General features: G+C 37.6%; 1 long non-coding RNA gene across 2 annotated transcripts; it reads right to left on the bottom strand.

Moving 5' to 3' along the window:
- Positions 1-6,675: 6,675 nt before the first annotated feature.
- On the bottom strand, positions 6,676-9,250 carry LOC122179280. Of its 2 annotated transcripts, none has more exons than XR_006178625.1 (3): positions 9,210-9,250; positions 8,206-8,317; positions 6,676-8,045 (listed from the first exon to the last, which is right to left on the bottom strand). It is a non-coding gene; the product is annotated as an uncharacterized LOC122179280 (long non-coding RNA). The 2 variants fall into 2 exon arrangements; XR_006178624.1 differs by having other exon boundaries at positions 6,676-7,680.
- Positions 9,251-24,770: the final 15,520 nt, after the last annotated feature.

Here is a 24,770-nt window from a genome sequence, read left to right as displayed (position 1 = left end):
TTTTTTTTTTGTTTTGTTTTGTTTTGTTTTGTTTTTCAACTAGCAGCTTATATTTAATTTTTGGTAAATGACCTGTTTGCTTGAATTTGAAACCAAATACTACAACATCATTTCAGCTAATCCTTAATTTTGCATCAACTCACAAGCATGTTCAAAATTTGGACTTTTTCCTGATACAGGATGGGAAAACAAAATTCTGGTGCAAAAAAAAAAAATTAGAGTGAATAGAGTGATAGTATAGTGAATAGAGTGATAGTATAGTGAACACTTTACTATCTTGATCTACACCTAATTTGTTTCTTCAGCCTTCAAGGGCATCTCTTTTGTTGGAGAATAGGTTGTTGGCAGTCAGCTGAATACCAATCCTATTTTCCAGAAGCTTAGGTGTTCATGCTCTGTTATGGAGTAAACATTTTTAGTGTCAATGATGGACTTCAGCAAAACTACCTCCTTCATTGCAGGAGCATTTTCTTACAGATTCTTAGAATTGTATTCTGCTAGCAAGATGGTTGGATGGCTTATGTTGCAGCTATCAGGCCTGTGTATGTGTACTAGAAAAGTACATTATCTCTGCTTCAGGGATCACCACTGCCTGCCTTTATTTACACTCTGCTGCTATACCCTCCAGCCCTGTCATTCCAATAGTATTCTTGAAGAGAGCTTGATCCAAAGCACATTACAGAATTGCAAACTCTCTTAAGAGTTTTGTGGCAATGTGGCAAAAATTGTTATAACTTTTGAAATGCTGTGGAAATGTTTGCTGGAAGCCAAGGAATTTCCTAAAAGAAATGTCACAAACAAGTCTAAGTGAAGAGAATATCTGGAAAACGTTTCAGATAAAAAATAATAAAAGAACGTTAAACTCCCCAGTCTCCCCTAAAAACCCCTAACCAGTTGGGTTTTGCCCAGATTTAATGAATTCTTTACAATGTCTCCATAAGTTTCAAGGTCAGTGTATTAAGTCTTCTATCTGGAAAGGAGATTTGTAAGGAAATGTCACTGTATGCAATGTCTGTACGTATCAAATATGCATGTGTTAGTTTTACAGATTGGTGTCAGTGTTGTATGCATTTATGAGGAACAGTGGTGATGATGTGTGAGCCATTTTGCTCCAAGAGAACAATACACTGGGATTTTTTTTTTTTGAGCATTAGATTCTGGTTTACTCAGGGCCTTCTCCACCCACTTTAGATGAGGGAGGAAAAAATCTTGGCAAGCGGATGCTCTGAGGGGGCACATGGAGGCGTGTGTAATCATCTTGCCAGTTTAATTAACAGTGCTTTTGACTGATATGTGTTAATGAGGATAATGTACAGTATGGAGGGAAAGAACCCTGTGTGCTATATTAAAGGGACAGGTGCTGGGCGTACTGGAAAGTTCATGCTACTGAAAGGAAATAAAATATACGAAATGACTTAGAAAGCGAGGGAGAGGAAACATTTATGAGAGTGCTTGTAAGGGAGTAACTGCATATAGAGTTCATGTACCATAAAGTGGCATGTGATGGAAAACGAGGGAGAGGAGAAAATCTGCCCATTGGCAGCCCAGTTCTGCCTGGGTAGATGGGTGAGAGAGACTCCTGGTCCCTGTGCACCAAATCAGCTCATCTGAGTTAATGCTCTCCTGTGCATAAATGCTTGCAAGGATGGGCCTAGAGTGTAACATATTTGACATTCTGTGCTATTTCCTCTGAAATGACTTCATTTACAGTTAAGAGCAATCAATGAAAGATTTGCTTCTGCATAAGGGTCTGATAGTCTGATGTTGCAAGAGCCTCCTGCAAGGTGCTGAGTGCCCTCAACTCGAAGTGAAATCAATAGGATTGGGCACTAGCATTTTTAATCCTTACTATTTATGGGATATTTTTACTTTCTTCCCCGAGTTTTGGAAGTAGAGCTAACTTTACAAGATTCCTTGTCACCCTGAAAAAGAGGATAAGATTTCAATGTGATGAGCTTATTTATCGGGAAGATATCTTTAGAGATTCTCAGTGTCCTATCAGAGGCTTTAAACATTTATAAAAGTTATCTTCTCCTATGATCCAATGAAGTTGGACTCAAGTGTTTCTAACACGAAAATTTTACTTACAGGGCACAGTAGTATTGGTGGACTGAGAATGCTAAGTTTTTATTGGATTTGTCAAGCTGTTTTGTCACATTGAGATTTTTTTTCATGAAATTATATATTTTTGTGTACGACCAGTGAAGTACAAATATTCTAGTTTTAATGTCACTCTCTCCCATTGACATTCAAGTTGTTAAGTCTTTCTACTTACTTATTTTTCACGTGTCTTTATGTTTTTACACGATGTACGTAGCTAAATTCAAACTATAAATGTGATTTGCAGTTTAGGAGGTATCTGCAATACTCCATTGCTTTGAAAATCTTGAAAATTCATTGTGTTCTTTCATTGCCTTAAACAAAAATCTGAGATTACTACATATGGAATGCGTTGAACATTACCTATATCTGTAGGTGTTTTCCTGTGACTGAAAGACATATGATCCTGCACAGGTATCTTGTCCCATCTTTTTTAAAAGATTAACCAGACAAAATATTTACTCTTCTACCAGGAACTGTACTTTTCTTTGAATCTTCTGCCTATGCTATAAGTGTCAAAAGAGAGCTGCAGACTTGGGACAAGACTGTAGAAAGATGTCTGTATTTTTACTTACAAAAAAAGACAACACCAACTTCATCTTTGCTGAGAACCCCCTGTTAAATGACCAGTTCAATGAGAGGAGGAAAATAGAATTTGACCTAATAGAACAATGACTTTTGTGTAAATAGCCTCAAACTGGTGCAATCCAGAAACCTTGGAGAATACAGAGGATAACATTCTTAGTTTTCTGACTGTGAGAAACAAAGCGTATCCCAGTGAGGGGCGGTTTGACCAGTGTTTTTTCAAAATAACAGTTAAACAGACTAGAAATCTGACAAAGTTACCTCTTGTTTTAGATACAATTAGTTCTAAGGATAAATTCTCAGTTGTTTTGTTATTGTCAGGATGGCTGAGACTTCTACATCTATTTCTCTAGAGAAATGTGAAACTACATTTCTTTAGATTTCAGTGGTTTCTAACATAAGGGATGAAGTCTATCCAAAAGTCAGAATGCAGCAGCATTTTCAATTTTCTGAATTTTCTACAGTATAACAGACTTTCAACAGTGTAATCCCTTTTTCTCCTTTAAAAATTCTCACTTTGTTTCCTGAGTTAGTGTGAGGTTAAAATCCAAGACAATGTTGGCATAAGATCAAATGAGTATGAACTGATTGTAAACAAATCCAGAACAGAAATGAGAAGATTTATAACTTAGCAGAAGACTGAAGTTCTGGAAGAGTTTTCAGGTAGGAGCAGAGAAATGAAAAGAAGTTCTAATAATTTGATACATTTATATGAACTGGTTGCCTCCATTCACAATCACCTCATTATACAGGAGCTCCCTTCAAAATGTTCTCCTAAAGAAATGATGCAAGCACCAGTATTTGTGCTGCAGAAATGCAACACATTAAATAAAATCCTAAATAGAAAATAAAACAGGCTGGAATCAGTTCTTTCCTGTACTGTACCAACACCAATAACCTTCAGACAAAAGACAGAAATTGGGACTATATCCAAATTCAGGCCTTCTTTCCTATTTTTTTCCCCAAATATGGCAGTTTTTAGACCTTAATTTTATCCCATCTCTATTCAAAACAGACATGAGCAAAAACATTGGCTGAATGTACTGTTATTCATTTTAGGGTCAGTATCTCATCCTTCCTGGACAGCTTTACACATAACAAAAGAACTAACATCCAGCAGAGTTGAAAGCCTTCAATAGATCAAGGATCAGGCTCACAATTTTAGGATCCGTGCCTCAGTTCAGCAAAGCATCTGTTTAACCCTACATACACACTTCATTCCAATTGAAGCATATGCTTAAATATTTGGATGAATGCAGACAATTTCAGTGCATGCTTAAAGTTAAGATTATGACTAAACAATTTATCAAACAGAAATCCTGCTTAAACTACAGGAAATACAGATGATAGATGATGCTATTTGAATTATCATCAGTATGATATTCTCCAATACTTTGATTGATACATTACAGCTTCTCTTATAAGAATGTGCCCCAAAAATACTGTACAAAATTAATGGTACAGTAATTAAATAAGAGGAAAAGAAGAAGAGGTAGAGGAATAAAGAATAGAAATAGTCAGATAATTTTAAGTATCACTATCATGTTTATTATAGCATCGTAGATGCTAAATTATATCGGGTACTGTATAATTTTCCTATTTAATGAATAAAAAGAACAAACATTTTTCTTACCCATTATCACCTAGCGATGTTACATTCTTTCTCATTCAAGCGTTTCTGGTGTTGTGAGCTTAACCATCTAACCATCGTCTGTACCCTGTAGTCTTGCTGCTTTCGTACTGACTGTTAAGGGATTCAAACAATATTACTTCCTCTGCTACTAGGAGTTTTGTTTCATTTTTTTTTTTTTTTTTCTTTTTACCATTCTGTTGTATATTTGATAATACTAGTTTAAACACATGCAACATATTCACTCCAGATTCTGGATAACTGTTTTGACTTATTTTACTTACTGCAAATAATATTGATTTTGATTTTTTTTTTTAAATCTTCCTACATTGTAGTCTGAATCTTATTCATCTCTTCTGTACTAACTGATTTATATCCTGAAACATTTGTGATTGAGTTTTGAAACAGCAGGTGTCAAATTCTCAGACTGAGTATAATCCTCATAATGATTTGAAGAAAAAACATTGAGCTGCATGGAAGTGGTAATAAAGTCAGAGAACTAAATATGCCATTTTCTCGGGATGATACTGTTTAGAAATAAATGCTTAATAAACCCAGATCTTGCATTTTTCTTTTGCATGATCTTATGCTTCATGTAGAAATAAGATAATTTTATTTCCATTGTAACTTTTCCAATTTAACGGCATATAGTCCGTCAGCAAATAACAAAGGTACACATCGCCTTAGAGTTATAAAAATAAGCCCTCTTAAATACCCATTGCAATAACTTTTACATTTACCTCTAATATTTTTAATACACAGAAATAATTATCAATCAAAAATACTGTCTACTGAAGGTTATGGCTCAATTATTTGCATATATTTTAATTTTGAAAATGGATTTTGCTGTTGAAAATAATGTTAGCACCTCTGCTAGAGAACAGTTTATAATTAGGTGAATACTGTACCATAAAATACTCATCACCATAGCAATGGTTTTTCATGGGGCATATGTAAGTTGATAACAGAGACAATACATTTGCTACAGAGACGACTGTGGTTGAATAATGTAAAGTTATAACTTCTAGTAAAGCACCTACTAACATAAGAAATCATGGCGTAGTCACACTACATATTGACATTAAGAGTCATTTTAATGAAATACATTAATATTTTATATTGCATCCTCCATACAAAGCATAATAACATTGCAATGTCTTAGAACATAGTGTCTCATATACTGCCTCTCATCTTGAAGGGTCATGTGCTTGTGTGTGAGCGTGTGTAAAGGAATCACTTCAACCACTCCTGAAATTCCTTTATTTATTTATATGTATTGTTCTAATATTTACCACTGCTGCATTGTGAATTGTCTCAAACCTGTCTCTGGAGAGGAGAACTACAATTATTTAAAAGTATATTGTGCCCCTAAACAACATCAGAATTCTGGCAGCAAGTGTTAGTTTATCCAACTGTACTCCAGAACAGAAATTCAGGTAGGCAGAATGCAATTATCCCAATTTGAAACCAGACATAACACTGGGGATGTTATTATGAAAATTTCTATGGAGGGAGGCAAATAGCCAAAAACTCAGTTTTATTCCTTCATTTGACTCTTCCTATAGCACAATCCACTGATAGAAACATTGCCAAGCAGGAACAAAGTGTCAGCACTTGAAGTAATGATGCTGTCCACTAAGGCACAAATACTTTCTGACCTCTTTTCCCCAAGAAGATCTCCCACCTGAGGATTGACATAATCCTGCGTTGCTGAGCTCATGAGTCAAGGTAGCAGACTCCATCTTTGCAGGGGGAAAAAAGACAGAGAAATTACATTTTGCTTTGTGCAGGTATGCTGAGACTTATGCTAGAGAGCGAAATTGAATAACACATCTCAAAGTTTGTAAAGAGCAAAAATAAGGACAGTGCATCCTTGCATGCTGAGTTGAAGTCATTCACAAGCTAAACTAGACGGCTCAGAATGATAAAATACTGGCAAGAAGAAATAACACCTGCCCCAATGCAAGACTGTTACGAGCTTTATGGCTGTGAGTGCTCTCACTGAAATCAGTGGGACTTAGCTGTTCATGGGGTTACATTTATGCACATGCTTAAAAAAAAAAATGGCTTGAGGCACGGCTAGTAACGGGAGCTACTACTGGAGCTGAGATTTTCATTCCAATGGGATTTCAGTGTTTAAATAAGTATAATCACAGTGAAGCCTACAGTAGTTATTTTCTATGCATCAGTTTGGCCTTCCAGCTTTCTTTTTGTTTATTTGTTTTCCATTTAACACTGGAATGAATGTATGTGGGTTGCTCCAAAAGTAGAGCCTCCTATTTATTTCCAGAGAAACTACAATAAATACAAAGAGCACAATAGCAGCATCTGATAGAACAAATTCTACACTACAAAGCACTATTTTTCCAGCACAGACACCACTGTTAGCTGTGCATTTTCACCAGGGATAAACAAGAGCATGCATGCATGCTGAGCTTGTAAAAATCTGCTTGCCTGTCGCCATCACCACTGCTGAAACACACCACTCACTGCCTGATTGTATATTATGTTTTTTATGGGTGCTCCTATAGCTCTGATATTTAAAATGAGACAAAAGAATGAGCCCAGTTCTAGCATTGATCCAGTTTGATACTGGAAATGCATTTTTTTCGTGTGTTTCTTGGATAAGAACTCATGTGAGGAAATTATAATCCTGGACTACCGTGGCTAATGGCTTTATGGCTTCATAAACATTATTTCAAATTATATCTGCTAATTTTATAAATAGTTTGTTTAGAACACAGGAAATGCAATTTTTTTTTTTTTTTTTAAAGTATACTGCATGAATAAGTTGACATTCTAAAATAGACATGGTCTGTTTCAGTTTTGTGCCTTTTTATTATCACATCTTATTACATTATATTTTGAGATAAAAATCGCACCTTGGGCAGCTGAATACACTCAGTTTCACCTCCTTCCTCGCAGGTGTCCCTAGAGGTACATTGTTACGTTACAGTATCACACTCCTTGTCATATCTTATTGCTTACTTGCAGATTGTGGTAATATTTTGAATCCTGACAGAGTGGGCACAGCCTCTGAGCATCAGCACCAGTTTGCAGTAATGCAATGTGCCACTGCACCAGTCCTAAAGAAAACAAACCAGTCCTAAAGAACAGAAAACAATGCAAAAATGTACTGAAGACATCTCTGGGAAATGCATCTTACACACTCTGCATTATCTATCAATTTATTTATTTTAGGTATGACTAGGAGAGCAACCTCCCTGTCACCTTGCTGCTCCTGCCAAGAAAATAAGGGTGGCTGTACAACTTCTGGCTTGATTGTCTTATAGGGTTCAGCTCACATATCAACAGCAAGTCTTGGCTGCTCTGCTGAGTGGTAGTTGACATTGGAGGAACATCAGCTGCACAAAATAGAGAAGAGGTGAGACAGGTCTGTGTGGGTTCCCTGAGCAGCATAAGATGTGCTTGTGTTGGAAACTGAAGATTTTTGATGTAAAAAGGGAAATAAGTGATTCCTTTTCACACTATGAAGATCAGATAAAGAATTGGAGGGGTGGTGCGTAACGTTACTTGTCGTTAGTTACAAAGTTTGAAGAGATGAGACTTCAGAAGAAAATTAAGAAATATGGGATGCGAAGAACAGTGCAAAAAAGAAGAGATGACTGGCACTCTTGTAGTCTAGGTGCTTTATGCCAAGGAAAAAAAACATGGCACAGAGATCTCCCAGTAGGGTTTTCATGTCTTCTGCCAGTAGGATCCAACAAATCTGGGGAAGCAATTATAGGAGTACCCAGATTCAGACTGTTCCTAGAAAGGTCTAGGCAAATGCAACAATATCACAGTCATCTTTGGGAAAATCTGGATGAGCAATTGCAATTTGGAAGGCGCTAAAGATCATCTAAATGACTTTAAGGGACTCTTCATACCTGAAGCAGTCTATGAGAAGGAAAATTGCAGAAGTGGTTGAAATGGTGTACAGTCACACCTGAGAAGTTCCAGTGGACTTCAAATGTGTAAGTGTTGACAGCAGTAGGGACTCTAGGATGGAAAAGATCACGTCAAAAAAACAATTCAGGTACTTAAAAAAGGAAAAGGGGCAGGAAAGGGGAAATAAAACCATGGAAAAAAAAAAAAAAAAGAAAGAATAAAAGAAATAAGAAAACTGTTAAATCATAAGTACGCAGTTTTGAAATTGGTCCAAATTTACACAAATTTTTCATCTAAAATTTTCAAGCTATCCTAGTGAACAGAACTAGACTGCCAAAGTCAACAAACCCAAGCTGTTTCAACTTTAGCATAAGTCTCAAATGTAGCTTCTTAAAAGATGGTTGATTGAGGTGACCCCACAGCTAAGACATGCATGATTTCTCTCTTCTTTTGAGCACTTCATAAATTGTTTTCTACTTCTGATTCTACTGAATTGCAGCTGTCAGAAGACCTGATGATGGATAAACTATTACAGAGAAGGATATGGTTTGGAGTGCACTGCATTTTAGAGATTAGGGTAGATATATCTATCCCCAATTAATATTGAAAGAATTGTTCACTTGTTTCTCCTGGGACAGCAAATAAAAACAGAAGAAAAATGTTAGTGTATAAAGCAAGGATTGCTTCTGTCTGGCTTCTCATGTATATACAAACTTATTTTGAGTCTGATAGATCCACATGGCTATGCAGTTTTTCTTTACTGCATAGTACCTATGATTACTTTCTAATAACATAACTGAAGTATATATGTTCTACTTGGCTGTGATTTCATTTACATAGGAGTAATCTTAGAATAATAAAGGCTGGAAAAGACCTCTAGGATCATTTAGTCCAACCATCAACTGTATAATCAATGGATATCAAGATGTTACAATCACAAAACAAACAAGAGAGTTAGGCAAAGTGGACTATGATAACAAGAGAGAATACATGGAAGGCTTACCCTTATGCTGAGCTCACCACAAAACACCAAAAGGAAGAATCTCCAGCCAAGATCCTTCCCCAGTGGTAGCCAGCTCTTAAATAGGTCTATTTAAGAGGGTGAATTGCCTTCACCTGTGCTCCTCTGGCTGACACATTGTTCGCCTCAGGTGATCAATTAGAGGTTCAGGCCGTGACTCAGTAGTTCCCGTACAATCAACCCATCCCCACCATGCTCATTGACCATGTCCCTCAGTGCCACATCTCCACATTTCTTGAGCACCTCCAGGGACGGTGACTCCACCACCTCCCTGGGCAGCCTGTGCATTACCACCCTTTCTGAGAAAAAATTATTCCTAATATCCAGCCTGACACACAATCCTGTTGTACTTCAAACAACCTAGCTGCATTCAAGAGAGGAGGCTGTGTCAGTGGTGCCTGTGATCACTAAGGATCTTAAGTGGCTGATGGCAATTCTACAAGCATTCCAATCTCAGATGTTTACTGAATACCTTCGTTGGAGTTGGTATTTTTCTCCCTAATCAGTAAAGGAACATGTAGTTTGGTTCTTAGTGGGAAAAAAACATTTATGTCTCTGCACTGATAGATGTCTTTCAGCTGCAGCTGCTTTGAGCCCTCTCTTAGTTGACATTCAAGAGAGTTCACAGTACAAGAAATCTAATGCAGCTGAAAATTATTGCCTAGTTTCAGAGTAAGACTAATATTATTACAATAATATATTATAGCTTTATTCATTCAGTCAGCTTTATTCATTCTTCCAGCACGGAAGATGCATGCTACAGTTGTGCACTTTGTTTTGGATTGAGACATTATTGGTGTGCATGCAAATGGTGAGCAGCTGATGGAACCCATGAGGTTAGAAAGCATGCTCTGTCCAGACTTTTAGAGACATAGGTAGCTAGGCAGTTGTGGCTGATGTGGAACTTCAGACAGCATACACAGCTGTACTACCATTAATCAGAAGACAGAAATAAACACAGCACCACAAAGTTTAACCTGATTGGCAATGTAGCCTGGGGTAGGAACAAAGCTTAGCCATACTATTGGATCTGTCTTGACACTGCTATGCACTTCCAAGCGTGGGAAGCTGTAGTAAGTACATCTGAAGGGGCAGGAGGACTGGCTCAGACCCTGTCCAGAAGATAAGGCAAAGACATAGTCAGTCACTGACAAAGCCTCTTCTTTCTTCTTGTCTTTTTATTCTTCTGTCTTACTCGTGCATTCTCTCATATTTTTTATTTTTTCCTTTTTGGGTCACACATGTCTGCAGGCCACAGAGAGTAGAGAAGCAGCCTGGGAGATGAAGAGCTTATGGAAATAAGCTCTCCTCCTCCTCCTCCTGTGGACTGCTAATCCTGATTCAACAAGATTTTTAATTCCCCCTCCGTGGCTGCGCAAACAATTTGCTGATCCCCGAGAGTTGCTCCAATCCAAGGCTGGAGTAACTCTCAGGTGCAGCTGTGAACAGGATTTTGGTTGAAGACAAGTTCCTAAATATTTGCCTAATAAACCTGACTCTTAAAGTGCCAAAATAAAACAAGTGCAGGCTGGGGCAAAGGTGAAAAACTGGGGTGGTGCAGGAGGGGGGCAGGAGGAGGGTGATAAAAACACCCGTAAGTTTTTAAGCTCTCATTTAAATACTTTGCAGTACTGCTGATATTTTATGTAACGCTGGCCTTATTTATGTATTTATGTATTTTGCTTTGATGGGGGATTATTTTTCTCACTGCAGTCTTCTTTTGATTGATACAGTGTGCCTGCTCACTTTCAGATACGGTTGGAGAAGAGGCAGCCTAAGTTGGGTGACTGTATTTAAAATGGGTTATACGGCATGGTTTTAAACTTTAATATTTCATATAGACATTTAGTTTTACAAGTAATTTATTCTGTAAGATGCAAGTTTCTGCCTGGACAGTGTTGATTTTGAGTAACTTGATGTTCATATCCCACCTCTGCATATTAATATTATTTGACTGTGTGGTTTCCCAATACCTTTTCAATGTTAGATTTCTTTAATTATTGAGAAGGAAATAAAGTGAACTCCTTTATATCAAGACATTGGTTTTTTCCTTGTGATGGTTTTAACCAACAAGACATGCAGTAGCATCTACCTGATAAGACACCTCTGCCAATCAGGTAAAACACAATGTATAAGACTGAATAATTTGTAAGATCATGATTATTTCTCAGATTAAGTTTGAGTCAGATTTCCCACTGATAAAAATTAATATTTCTCCATCAATGTTAAAAAATGTAGCTAATTTAAATCTATTGAGAATTCTGACCCTCATACACATATATATATATATATTTATTATCTGTCAAAGAAATGGTATCATTTTAAAAGTCAGCTGCCTCTGAAAGTTAGAACCTATCAAACAAAAAATTCCCACATTGAATTTACATCTTTCCTCTTTGATTGCATTACGTTAATTTAAACTTTTAATTGATTCTTCAGAAAAAGGCCTATTTACCTTTGTCACTGAGTTACTTCGTCTTGAAAGCGTATCTTATTTTTTGAATCAAGACAATAAAAAGAAGAGCTGGATTTAATGATGCCTATTTTATTAATATGAGGTTTTAAAGAAGGCCACAAACTCTATTTACATAAAAGGGAAAAATAATGAAATGTACGTGTGATTCAAATCTGTACAGGACTTTGCTCATCAACTATATGTCACCCAACAGATATACCTAGTAAAAGATTTATTTAAGAATCTTAAAGAAGTGTTGGGAGGGGAAAAGTATGCTTCCACCACTTATGGCTTGTACATTTAAACCTTGATTATGCATACTTAATATTTCCAATTCTTCTGAGTTTAAATTTCAAATATGCTTAGATATAGAAATAATTGTGACATGTCAGCTGTCTCAACATGGGCTGGATCAGTAATGGTACTTAGCATGCATAACATTGCCTAGGAGAAATTATCATTATTTTATTAAATATGAAGGTATTAAATGCTTATAAATATATGTTAGTCAACATCTTACTCCCTTCTTCTTTTAAATAGAGGTAATGCTGTGTTTTTATTAAAAAAAATAAAAATAGTATTGATGATTAAACATTAATTATGGTTTGACCTTGGTATCTTAGGAAAAAAATAAGTGAGTCTGGGACCCGGTCTAGTAATGAAAAGTGGTTTCCATGGAAATCTAAGTAAAGAGGAGTAAGGTTACATCTGTCTGATTCCTGCCATGACTTGTAGGACTTTGTAAAAGCTCTAGGTTAATGTAAGGTTGAGTTCATATATATCAACAGTATAAACCTTATCTGTAATATTTTAATGATCATATAATTCTCAAATAAAAACTGCATCTCTGTTAATATCGGTTTTTCATGGAGTAAAATTATATGAAGGGAAAAAGATACATGAGGTATACTATGCTTAGATTGAGCTGGCACACCTAATCAGTTTGAATGGTAAAATACTTAATGGAAAAGGGAACTAATGAAATCCCTGTTTTTCTCAAAGGAAAATTTTATTTTTTTATTTATTTATTTTTTTTCTGAAGGAACATGGCTTTTCCCATATCAGTAATGACCACCAGTTCTGGAGATGTTGTTATTCTGCATCAGACTGCAGAAGGCAAAATATAGACCTGTTGATTTCTTCTTGGCTAACTTATGAGATCATACTTTTCATGCATCTGTAAATAGAACACTCTCTGATAACCAACATGATTAAAATGAATGAGATTTGGCCTTCTATTCATGAGAAATGTCACGTGGAGTAGTATATAGATAGTGTCACTAAGCTTGAAATTTACGTGACCATATGAAGTAATGAACGCACTGCAAATCTCTCTTTTTACAAGTTCATGGTTTGATGCTGACTTTGAATCTTTTTATAATCTGAATTGCCAGATCATTTCAGGGAAGAAAGTGTTCCTTCCAAGCATTTATACCTGCTTTAATCTATTCTGAACTACATCCAGAAGAACTTAATCACCTTGTCTGTCCTAAGTGTAAGTTTTTGTATGAACAATCTGTGTCTACTAATACATGGACAGGTGATGCTCACCACTCTTTATTGCTTGTGTTCTTTCAGATGTTTTGTTTTGTTTTTTTTTTTTTTGCAGTTTGATTTCAGACCAGTGCAGTGTTCTAAACAGCTAGATTTTTCCCTCTGAACACTAGTGCAGTTGATACCATAGAAGCCCAGGTTGTTGTGCTTTGGTACATTTTGTCCTGATCAATATATTATGCCATCTTTGATAGGAGCAATTGATACCACAGTCATATTGTGTAAGATTTATCTAATCTCTTCTTCTTACTACCATTCTACCATTACTCTTTTTTTTTTTTTTTTTTTTCCCCTAATTAATAGTTCTCTGGAGGCCTTGAGAACACCTTTGTTGTCTTGGCCTTATCAAGTTAAAAATTTGCTTGAGGTTTGCTAAATATCTTAGTAGCTCAGGAGATGTCCTTATTTAGTAAATATTTCTGATGTTTTCCACATAATCTTCATAATCACACTGCATGAGATTTAACTAGAATCATAGTACAGTTACAGTGTAGGTTAGAAGGAACACCAGCAGGTTACCTAGTCTAAAATACTAGTCAAAGATGAGCTAAATTTGAAATCAGATTTCTTGGGGTTTAGTCTTATGTTCTATGATTGTAAGACATTAATTAGTAAACTTAATTGAAGTGAAGTTAAATAATGGAGGTTCTGCACAGGACCTTATTTTTTCCACAAGTACATTAGATCATTGCTGCCCCATGCTAGTGAGTGGGGGAGTTACCCGGTTCATCTGCTCATAATTATATCTTCAAAGATGAAACTTCAACGTGTACTTTGGTCAAAGAAGTGATCTTTGAGATTCCTGGTGATTCATTAATCTCTGCAGAACTCTGTGACATTTTAAGCTTTTTATCAAAACAAAATCAAAAACAAGCCAGGCAGTAAAATCCTTACGTGTTTGATGGTGCTGTAAATCAGGGACCTGATTTAGCAGCTAACCATAAGCACCCACTTTTGAAAATGCAGGTCATAACTTGATAAGAAAAGTGACGTGAATGCCTTTTGCTAGAGTTATAACATGGTAGGCAAACATTACACTCCCCAAATTAAGTCATGTGCTTAAGTAAGCCTTCCATGGTTTGTGTCTCAAAAAAATCTTAGTAATTTCACGAAGGGCAATGGGTATACATAGGTGTCACAGATCAGTTTTTGACTCAGTGACTCCAAATTTGAAAGATTTCTGGTTTGGCCTATATTCTATTATTCTGGTTCACAACAATAATAGCATTTCTGAGGTTTTAGAATCTGTTAGCTTTTGTTGTTTTTCTGAGGAAATACAAGTAAAGCCACAAATAAAGCTACAAATAATATTCAGGTTGTGGCACCTTCGAGAGAGCTTTCACAAAACATCACAGAGGAAACAGGCACACACACAAAACCTGTGAAGAAAATACAGTAGGTTGTTCATACACTTCTCCCACTCATTGTTTGCAATTTGCGCCATTTGTGTCACTGTTTGTAGGCAGCCCTAGAAAACAGGCCGCTGCCTCACTGTTTAGCATAGCCTTGGGACTGAAACTATTATAGAGCTCATGAATCTCCTTGGCTTTACTTACAAAACAAGGTGATGGTGAGTGTAATTCTACTACTGTCCACCTAACCTAGACTTCCACAGGAATTCTGTGCAAATGTCACTGATCCTCCTGGTAGAAAATCTTCCAGCTTGCACTTGAAAAGCCTTTATCAGCTGACACAACTAGTTTAGTTTAGAGTCTCTGGTTCCCACTGAGACTCACTAGCTTGTGGTGGGAATGTACTTCAAATTCCTCCCCAGCAGTTTAGGCAAAACTGGAACATGAATTTGGGTTTCCTACCTTCCAAACGAGTGTCCTCTCTCTCCCTCTGCTGTTGACTAGAGAATAGTGAAAAGAATTCCCAACCACTTCTCATGATGAGAGAAGTTCTTCAGTTCTGCAGACAAATTTATGACAAAAAACAACACCTAAAAATGAAAAAATTCAGATGAAAATATTCAAAGGTACATACTTTGTAGGAATCTTTCTTTGTTGTTTGGATAGGAGAGTAATTATGATGTGCTGCAGAAGATTCTCCATCCAACAAACCCTTTTTTTATGTTTTCAAATATTTGAGAAAGACCTATGTCCTGCAATATATTTTAGATAACAATAACTCTTTCTGAAATCCAAAGTCCCAATTAAGGACTATGCAACTGTTGTCCTGGGGTAAGAATACCTCTATTCTCCCCTCCAATCAGCTTCTTGCTCAATGTATACTGCCCACATGCTAGAGAATATTTGCTTCCATTTGACACTTTTGCAAATTACAGTTACCGCTTCGATTCACAAGCTTCTGACAGCAACTACAAGGGGAAAAAAAAATTTAGCTCAATTGCATATGTGAGGTTTTTTTATCAATCTAGCCTTAGGTGTGCAGGGATCTTATGCTCATCAAGTGTATTCAAGTATGCATTTTAGAACTGGCACTTTACAGAGCTAATTTCCTTGTCAAAGCAAGCAAAAGCAATTATATAATGTAAACATTTGATTCACTTTCATTGTGCAGACTGTATTTTTGTTAACCCCACATTCTTAAAAGCACCTTAATTTCAATGGGAAGTGACTGCATTTGTGTATTTGTGTATCACTGTGAGGTTGATTCTCTCCACTGGTACAGTCTTGTTGCTCCCAGTGCCACTAATGGGAGTTAAGCATGTGCATCAAGGGGCTAATATTCAATTGATGGGTTGATCTCACAAATTGTTTGGTAAGCCTCTATCCCTGCACTCAGCTTCTCTGGCATCTCTATGTAGTGTGAAGAGGTTTTTAACTGAAAAATGTTATTTCCAGCATTTAGTGCTCAGCTCTGTATTTCAATCTAATACATGATGTACAGAGATTTATTTATGGAGCAGATGCCCTCTGATGGAACCTAAAACAAGTCTTAAACTGACCTTATGTTAGTTCACATTACCAAAGCCATTAGCTTATATTATCACCAGTTTGCTGTGAAAAGACTCTGGGGCATTACAAGCATTCCCCATGCTCCCCCCTGTCCCTCCGTGTCTCTTTGACATTGTGCCACCCCATTGTTTAGAAATTAAAATATGCAGCGTTCCCTGCACTGCATGCAAAAAAATGAGTGTTCATGCAACTCATACAAAATAATGGTTGACCTTGCTAATAGAAAGATTTCCTCCATCTAAGACAAACTTCCTACAGCAATAGAGAACTACTAAATGCCTTTTTGTCTTTTAGATGTATATGAACAAAGATTAATTTAGTTAACCTCTTCTCTAGTAAAAACTATATTCCAGCCTATTGAAAAGAGAGCAGATACTTGTCTTTAGTAAATGATTTACTATGCTCATCCATTTTTCTCATTCTGAATTTGTGTCGAGAAAGATTCTGGAAAGCAAAAGCTCAAAGAAGGTAGATTTAATTTATATATACGGAAAAAATCTTTTACAGTGAGGCACTTGAACAGGTTGCCCATTGATGTGGTTAATGCCCCATCCCTGGAGACCTTCAAGGTGAGGCTGGATCAGGCCCTGGGCAACATGATCTAGCAGTGGTGTCCCTGTTCACTGCAGGGGAGCTTGACTAGATGGCCATCAGAGGTCCCTTCTAACTCTAAGGATTCTATGATTCTATGAGTCCAAATAGTAATAGGTGAATAAAAAAATTCCAAGGTGCTGTTCTGAGCCACCACATCTCCATCAGCTATTTGTTCCCTTTACATCCCGTCAGTGTAGGAGTATGTCCTGCATTCTCATTTTAACAAATGTCAGTTTCTAGAGTCTTTTATGGAAATATCCTGCCTTCTTTCTTTCCTGAATTCTCTCACACTGTAAGGGTTCTTCATGGACAGACAGAGACTGTTTTCACCAAACATTCTATAAGGGTGCAGCTATGAAATACTTATAGAAGGACTGTGATGCTTTTGACCATATGCCAACAGTCTCTTGCTTAGAGGAGCAGAATATAATCTGGGTAATAGCATCATATCCTCAGCTCTTATTTTGGGTAGAATTCAGACCAGCAAACAGGCCTCGTAGATCATGGCATAGATCATGGTATAGATCATGGCATAAGATAAGATCTTAGTGCAGAGGTCCTTTCCTAGGGCTCTTCAAATAGTGCTGGATTTCACCCTTAATGAAATACTGAGCAGGCTGTCTATGAGTCTCAGGGGAAAATGTATTGGAGTGCTCTGGCACCATAGCTCCCACTTTATGTAAACCCTCTCCAGCTTGCTCCATGCTTCTGGCTCAGTGCCTTGCTTTGCAGACAAATGTCAACCTGCCAAATATCTTCCATTTGCATTCCAGCCCATTTCAGAGACCATCTAAACCAAACCAAATAAAAACAAAGGCAAAAACAAAATTAAAAGAGGAAAAAAAAAAAAAGGGAGAGGTAGTGACTTGTTGAATTTCCTTCCTTGATCCCTTAGGGAAAGGGGTTATTATTGATTGTTGTTGCACAGGCACCACTGTGAAGAATATGTGAATGGGAGGGTGGGAAAGAGGCAGCTAAAATGTCTTTAAATCATAAAACTATCAGTGAGCTTAGAAACGTAGAGCAACATTTCAGTCTTAAAGCTGATCATGTAGGAATTGTTTTCATGTTACAGCTTCTAAGGGACTTATTCCAAAGCTATATGTTTTCCTCCTACATTCATCAGGTAGCCAGCATATTGTCTGGTGGAGAATTAACAAATTCATAGGAAAACACGTTTCTTAACATAAATATGTTTAAAATGTGTACAATATTAATCTGTCAGTATAAAAATGGGTTTAAACTACTGGTGTGGGTATTGTAAAACAGTAGATTTAGTGCATGAGAAAAGACCTAATCCACACACTCTGAGTAGTCCTATTGAGCAGCTCAGCTAAGAAATTGAGCTAGATCAGTGGAGGATCAGCTCCCTTGACCTGCTGGCAAATTTCTTCCTAATGTATCCCAGGATACCACTGGCCTTTTTGTCTACAAGGGCATATTGCTGGCTCATGATCAGCCTCCTGCCCATCAGGACTTCCCATCAGGTCCTTCTCAGCAGGGCTGCTTTCCAAGCCCCTAGCCTGTACTGGTGCAGAGCGTTATTCGTCCCCAGATGCTTGCTCATGTTGAACTCCCTGATGTTCTTCTCTGCCTATCTTTCCACCCTGTCGAGGTCTTTCTGAATGGCAGCACAGTCCTCTGCTGTTAGCCACTCCAAACAGTTTGGTATCAGTAAAATTGCCAAGTGTGCACTCTGTGCTTTCATCCAAGTTGCTGGTGATTAAGTTGAACAAGATCAGTACAAACCCTGAGAATACCACTATCTACAGGCCTCCAGCCAGACTCAGTACCTCTGATCACAACACTCTGAGTGTAGTCTTTCTGCCAATTCTCAATTTGCCTTGTCTCTGCACATTTAACTCACATTTTTTGAGCTTATTTATGAGGATATTATGGGTTTCTGACATACTGGATGCAAACAATACCTGTTTGTCAGGACTTGGAGTTGCAACAGGGCACCATGCTGGATATCTCAGAATAAGACAAACTGGAGGACTAGATAGCTGTGGAGATCCACTGAAACATGCTGTAGCTGCTTCTGTAGTTAGGAATTTGGTAAGTAATGGAGCCACTAACTCCAGTGACAACCTGCATGTGACCTGCAGTTAGAGGATTGTGCTTGTTTGAGTGGAACTCCATTTAAGTGGAGCTTGTGCTGTTGTGTGAAGCTTTAGCAGGCAGCAAAGTAAGCTGCCTTGGCTCTCTGCAGCATATCCCACTTGCATTTTTTTCCTAAACAGTAGTTCTGCCTAGGCTCCATTACTACTGAGCTGATGGGATGAAGATTCAGTTCAAGTCCTTTTATTCCAAGAAAAAAAAATCAAACGTTTATAGCCAGAAAGATACCTCCTAAGTGGATTTAGTGAAATGTCAGTGCCTTTTAGTACTCTTTGAAAAGCCTCTTATAGAGGAAAACAGGGAGATTGTTGTCTTGCAGACAGGCAGCCTGGTGCTTGTGCAAACTCATCAGTTACCTCTGCCCATGTGAAGCCATCCCCCGTCAGTTACTGCTCATCTTCAAACTTTACTCTGATAATTAAAATATTAGCACTGGGAACAGACTTCTTCACCTCAGACCACTGCAAGTACAGATGATTATGTTATAAATCGACATCACAGTAGCTGAACAAAAGCCACATGCCACCAACAACTAAACAAAGTGACTTCCTGCTTTAAAGAACCATAACACACGCATAATTAGCCAATTAAGCTACAAAATAAATAATTATCCAGTATAACTGTGAGAGGAGGTATGAGAAGAAGAGTTAAAAGGTTACACACAGACACACTGTTTTCTTCTGGAGAGATAACTAAATCGTTCTACCAGGAACTATTTCATTTGTTCTTTTTTTTTCAGGACTGTCTCCTAAACTGTTTGCTAATTACATGTATTCACTGGAAATGGCAGTGGCTGTTTCTGGGTGAGGAACACTCTCCTTTGTCCACCCTTGCCAACATCTTTGAGCAATTGCACAAGAAGGCTGGAGAACAAAGAGGTGCCTGGGCTGCACCTCAGGATATTGCTTTTCAGGTCTTACTCCTTCCCCAGACTCCCTGTGTGGTCTTTGGCAAGCGACTCAGGGCTGGTTTCAGGCAAGAATGTGGACACTTTTGTCCTGACAAAGCCCCATTCCCATGCCTGATCCTTTGCCACCAACCCAATGCTCCCCATGCCTGATAGTGGAGAAACCTATGCCTCCAGCTCTGCTGTGGGCCTGCCATGAAACATCTCAGTTCTGTGTAGCTCAGTGCCTAATTCATGCCTGGCTGGTTGGGAATCTACAGATGATGTATTATTTTGTGTGTGGTCCCCTCAGGGGCTCATTCTGCCTAATGATCTCAGAGCATACTTCACAGCTCTTCTCAAAACACAGCCACTGGAAGAGCAGTGCTACAGTTTCCACTGCCAGCCATGATGGGGAGACCTCAGTTTGGTTTCCTGTTCTAACCAAGAGCCTTTGAACATGCCTCTCCCATCTCCCCAGCAAACACAGTGAAGGTGTTGAAGAAGAGGTGCTTTCTCTATCTTTGCTGTGGAAGTTGTTCCACTTTGCGTCAAATAATTACAGATTCATTAGGGAGAGATGGAGAGATAGGGAGAAAGCAAGACTGAACACGACTCTGCTGGTTAGGTTCTCTCACCTGGAAGAGGAGGAGGCAGACCTGGACTGCAGTCGCTGCTCTAATGACTATTTAACATTTTATCCAATGGCTGTTTAATATAAACCACATAAACATTCATTGAAATGAGAGACTTGAACCCAGGTCTCCTCCTTTCCAGGTGAGTGCCCTTTCCAGTAGGTTAGATATTCATGCTCTGTCTTGCTTTCTCTCTTTGGTAAAATGACTTTGTAAATGTTTCATACAAACTGAAACAGCTTCAACAGGAGGGACTGAGAGTTCCAGGAAAGAACTCTGGGATGCTTAAGTATTCTCTGAATGGTACTTTGATTCTGCCTTAGATATGGTGAATATGAGGGGAGAGAAAACACCTTGAAGAACACCTGCCCTCTTCATCTGCCCTCTGAAGGAATGGTGCTTACTCTTGAGGGAAAAGATGGCTTCAGCCTCATCCTTCCATGAGTCTTCTCAAGCAGAAGCACCTGTGCTCCTGGCTCACCTCTCCAAGTCCCAGGTAGTGACATCTTGTGAGAACTGTGTAGTGGGGAAGTCACAGAGACATGAGCCCCTGTGCCACCTGGCACTGCAGAGCAGGCTTTTCACTGCACGAGCACCCCTTAATCTCCTCATGCTCCTAACACTTCTTACACCATTTGTACAACCTATTTATTTTAGTTATTACCTTATTATCATGAGAACATGCAGAACTAGTAGTGCAAAGTGACCAAGAAACCAAATGTTCTAAGCATTTCAGATTTGATTATAATAATTGGTAAAAAAAAAAAAAATCCTTTCCTCAAAGCAAAATTATTAAAAATTTAGGAATATGACAAAAAGGGCATGTCTGGGCATTATGTTTGAATATGAGGTGGTACGAAGGCATGAGATAAATTTAGCAAAAGAAGATACGACCCAAAAGATTTTGTTTACTGAGCTGTAATCACCTAACTGAGACTTCTAGCTCAAATTATCTTCTTACTTCTCTTATTTTGATTTGGCCTAAATGAATTGACTCTATGGTAAACTGATATGTATAGAGATATTCTCTTAATAAAATAGGGTACTAAAATATTACGGCAAAATGCTTATCTGGGTAGTGAGGTCATACACTTCTCCTAGATTCATTCACTTGAGTGCTGAGTGTTTTCTCAAATATCCCCTAGTGCATATCTGGCAAAATCTCAAAATATTCGTAACACAAATTGTCTTTGGTCAATAAATACCAGAACAGAAGTGTCCTAGAGGAGAAGATTTATGATATGAGCAATACAAACACACCCATTAATCAGGACAGGAACGCTTTCAGGTGGCACTCTCAACGCTTATGCAAATCACAGAAAAGGCAAAAATACTTTTAACCAATGACTTACCTTACAGTACCTGACAGAAACTACATAACATGCCAAAATTTGCCTAGGAAATATATGGACATGATCTCAGCTACTTTCAATTGTCTTGTATTGTTTTATCTGTATTCAATAAATTTTATTCTTCCTTAATTTCACTGAGTTGGTGAATTGGGTGCTTCTGATTAAAATTAGACCTTTACAGGGAATTTCTTTCTCAAATCACTGCAACCCCGAATTTTCTGGGGAGGACTTTTTTATTAATATTAATTTTATTAATATTGAGAATAACTTTTCTTTTTCACCCTTTCCTTTTCACCCGGACAGGGCAATGCAGATAGTGCAACCAGAAGGTGTGCAGAAGGGTAGGTGAACAGCAAAGCCACAGCAAATAGAAACAATTATGTCCAAGGTGAATTCACTTAGCACTGCAAGGGAAACAAGCAAATGCACAAGAGGTGTAATCATCAGGCTGACTGTGGTGGGAAACAATGCACAACACCACAAAGCTCATCATCCCATCAGGACATAAGTAGGATTAAAAGAAGGATGCATATTAATGCAGGGCATATACAGGAGAAAGGAATAGATAACTGTTTTCGCAGTTCCAGCACCTCTCACACTTTTTTTAATTCTTATGTTATCACCATGTGATACATGGTTTTGAAGCAGAACATAGTCACATGGCAACGCTATATATTACTGCAAGTGGGTAATTTTCTTGTCCTGTCAGAATCAAGAAAGTTTCTCTTTGCTATCAATGTGTGGTCTAATGCATACATCATGTCAGTGCTGCACCAGGCTGACATATGCATTAGATGCACTGACAGTAAACAGGAAGTTATCCAAAGTTATTAGGCAGGAAAAATATACAGAAGCTAGTAAGCTCTTAAACTGCAAAGCTATCAGCATCTCAAGGATTTTTTCTTGTTGCTTCTTGATGTTGAAGATGATAAATATACATATTAAAAGGCTTTGTTTTTGTAATCTGTGAAAGCATGAGCAACTACAGAGCTCCTCGCTGAAAAGATCCTAGGTAAATTCCAATTTCACTGAAGTTGGTCTCAAAATATTAGCTATCCTCAAGCTATCCCCAGTTAACAATGTAATAAGAAATTTACCAGATTTGGAAAAGAATCAGAAGCTTTCTTACTATTTCCCTACAAATTCACATTTCTCATCTCTTATGAGCCTCCGTATTCTTCCTGCCTGGCAGCCTTTCATGGCTGGAAATTATGTTGTAACTCAAAGACTAGCTGTAGAATTATAACAATATGACTTGTGCTGTTTTATCTATATCAACAGTTTCTCTTCTTTCAGACCACCAAGCAACCATACAATTTTAAACAACTGTCGCTGGAAGGTGCTCCAGCCCTGTAAATATCAAGTTACTTGAAAATTTCCCTCTACTACTCTACCTACTCCAGAAGATAGTAAATAGTCTTTAACTTGGAAGGCTCTGGTCCCAAGAAAATTTTACAAGAGTCATTGAGACAAGTAAGAGTGAATAAGTTATATGGCTTTGGAAGGAAGAAAAGACAGGATGAGGAAAAGAAATAATCTTCAGGCCAAGAAAAAGTAGATTTGTCTGCCACTGCAGGCATTTTGGTACGGCCTGATACCACGTGATTCTTCAAAAGACAGTTTAAGAATGGGAAATCTTTAATAATAATTAAAATTAAGAGAGATATTTGCCCCATGTCTTGTTGAGGGCAGAAATATATTTTTATGAGGAAAGATGGCTTCTAACTTTGACAGAACCATCATTCAGTGACTCCGGTCTTGTACAGAATTTTATTCATGCTTAAACTAAAATAAATTTACTTTCCTGAGGACTCGATATCTCGGGAATCTTAATTCAGTGCAACAGTGAAATAAGACATAATGCAAAATAAGCAAATAGACCAGAAATGAGGTAATATAGCCTACTTTTACTAAAGCCCTAAATGTCCATATTCCCTTATACTACCCAGATCTCCTTCCAAAATTATTGTTGTTGAAGCCAGATTTCCCCATTATGACATTCTGAGTTTGAAAGTCTACTAGTTTCTTATTAAAGATGCATTTGTTACATTGAAGAATCTCCTTTTCCTATGTGAAAAAAGAGTACATTTCATCCTTGTATTGTTGAGACCTAGAGTAAACAATGTGTGCTTCCAGTCCTCCATGTGAATTAGAGATCATGTTTTTCCTCAGATAATGCCTACTTCACTTTTCATGGTAGAGTAAATAATCATGGAAGGCATGTTTAATCTGTGATCTAAAGCAACATTACATGGTATATTTTTCATATAAGAAACTTTAATAAAGGACCTCTTTCCTCCTTGGGACAACAGAAGCCTGTCTTTTGTTATATATACCATGTCTGCAAGAGAGATGTGGCATGGGGTTTGGAAAGAATGTCTGAAACTTTTCATGATGATTGTGAATTTGAGCCAGCTTGGGCACCAACACAGTCAAAAAAACAAGAAAATTAAATCAGTATAGAACTTATTTCCATCTTAACCCTAGGCAAAGCACATCTCAAGGCTAAGCTGAGTAGCTTTCCCAAGAGGGATACGCAATGGCTTTCCAGGTTATCCACAGCTAACAGGGAGCAACAGCAAATTTTAGTACCCTCCTTACTGCTATTCTGGAGTACACCACTATAAAATGAACATGAGTATTAATTCATGGGATGTGAAATGTTTGTCTTCTCTGGCTGGATTTAAATCACCCTGAGATAGGAATTCTAACGACTTTAAGCTCTCGAAACTGTCCTATTTTACCACAGTGAACTGCTTTAAAAATAAATAAATAAAAGCAAACAAACAAACAAAAAACCCAATAACATAAAACTGGAGAAATATTCCCCCAAACCTTCCAATCCTGCTGAACTCATGTGGAGAAAAGGAAAGAGAGGTTAAGAATGCTTTGAGTTTCTTTGGAGTTAAGGCATGTAATGGTTTTTATTATGGTTCTGCTGTGTAATGTTTTGAAAAAAAATATTCTTGTTGCTTTTCCAGCTTTGCAAGCTTTTGGAAATATTTTAACCTTTTTTTTTTTTTTT

Source organism: Lagopus leucura, unplaced genomic scaffold (assembly GCF_019238085.1).
Source record: "Lagopus leucura isolate 7727_CA_CO unplaced genomic scaffold, USGS_WTPT01 Super-Scaffold_1, whole genome shotgun sequence".
NCBI lineage: Eukaryota > Metazoa > Chordata > Aves > Galliformes > Phasianidae > Lagopus > Lagopus leucura.
This window is presented reverse-complemented; position numbering and strand designations above follow the sequence as displayed.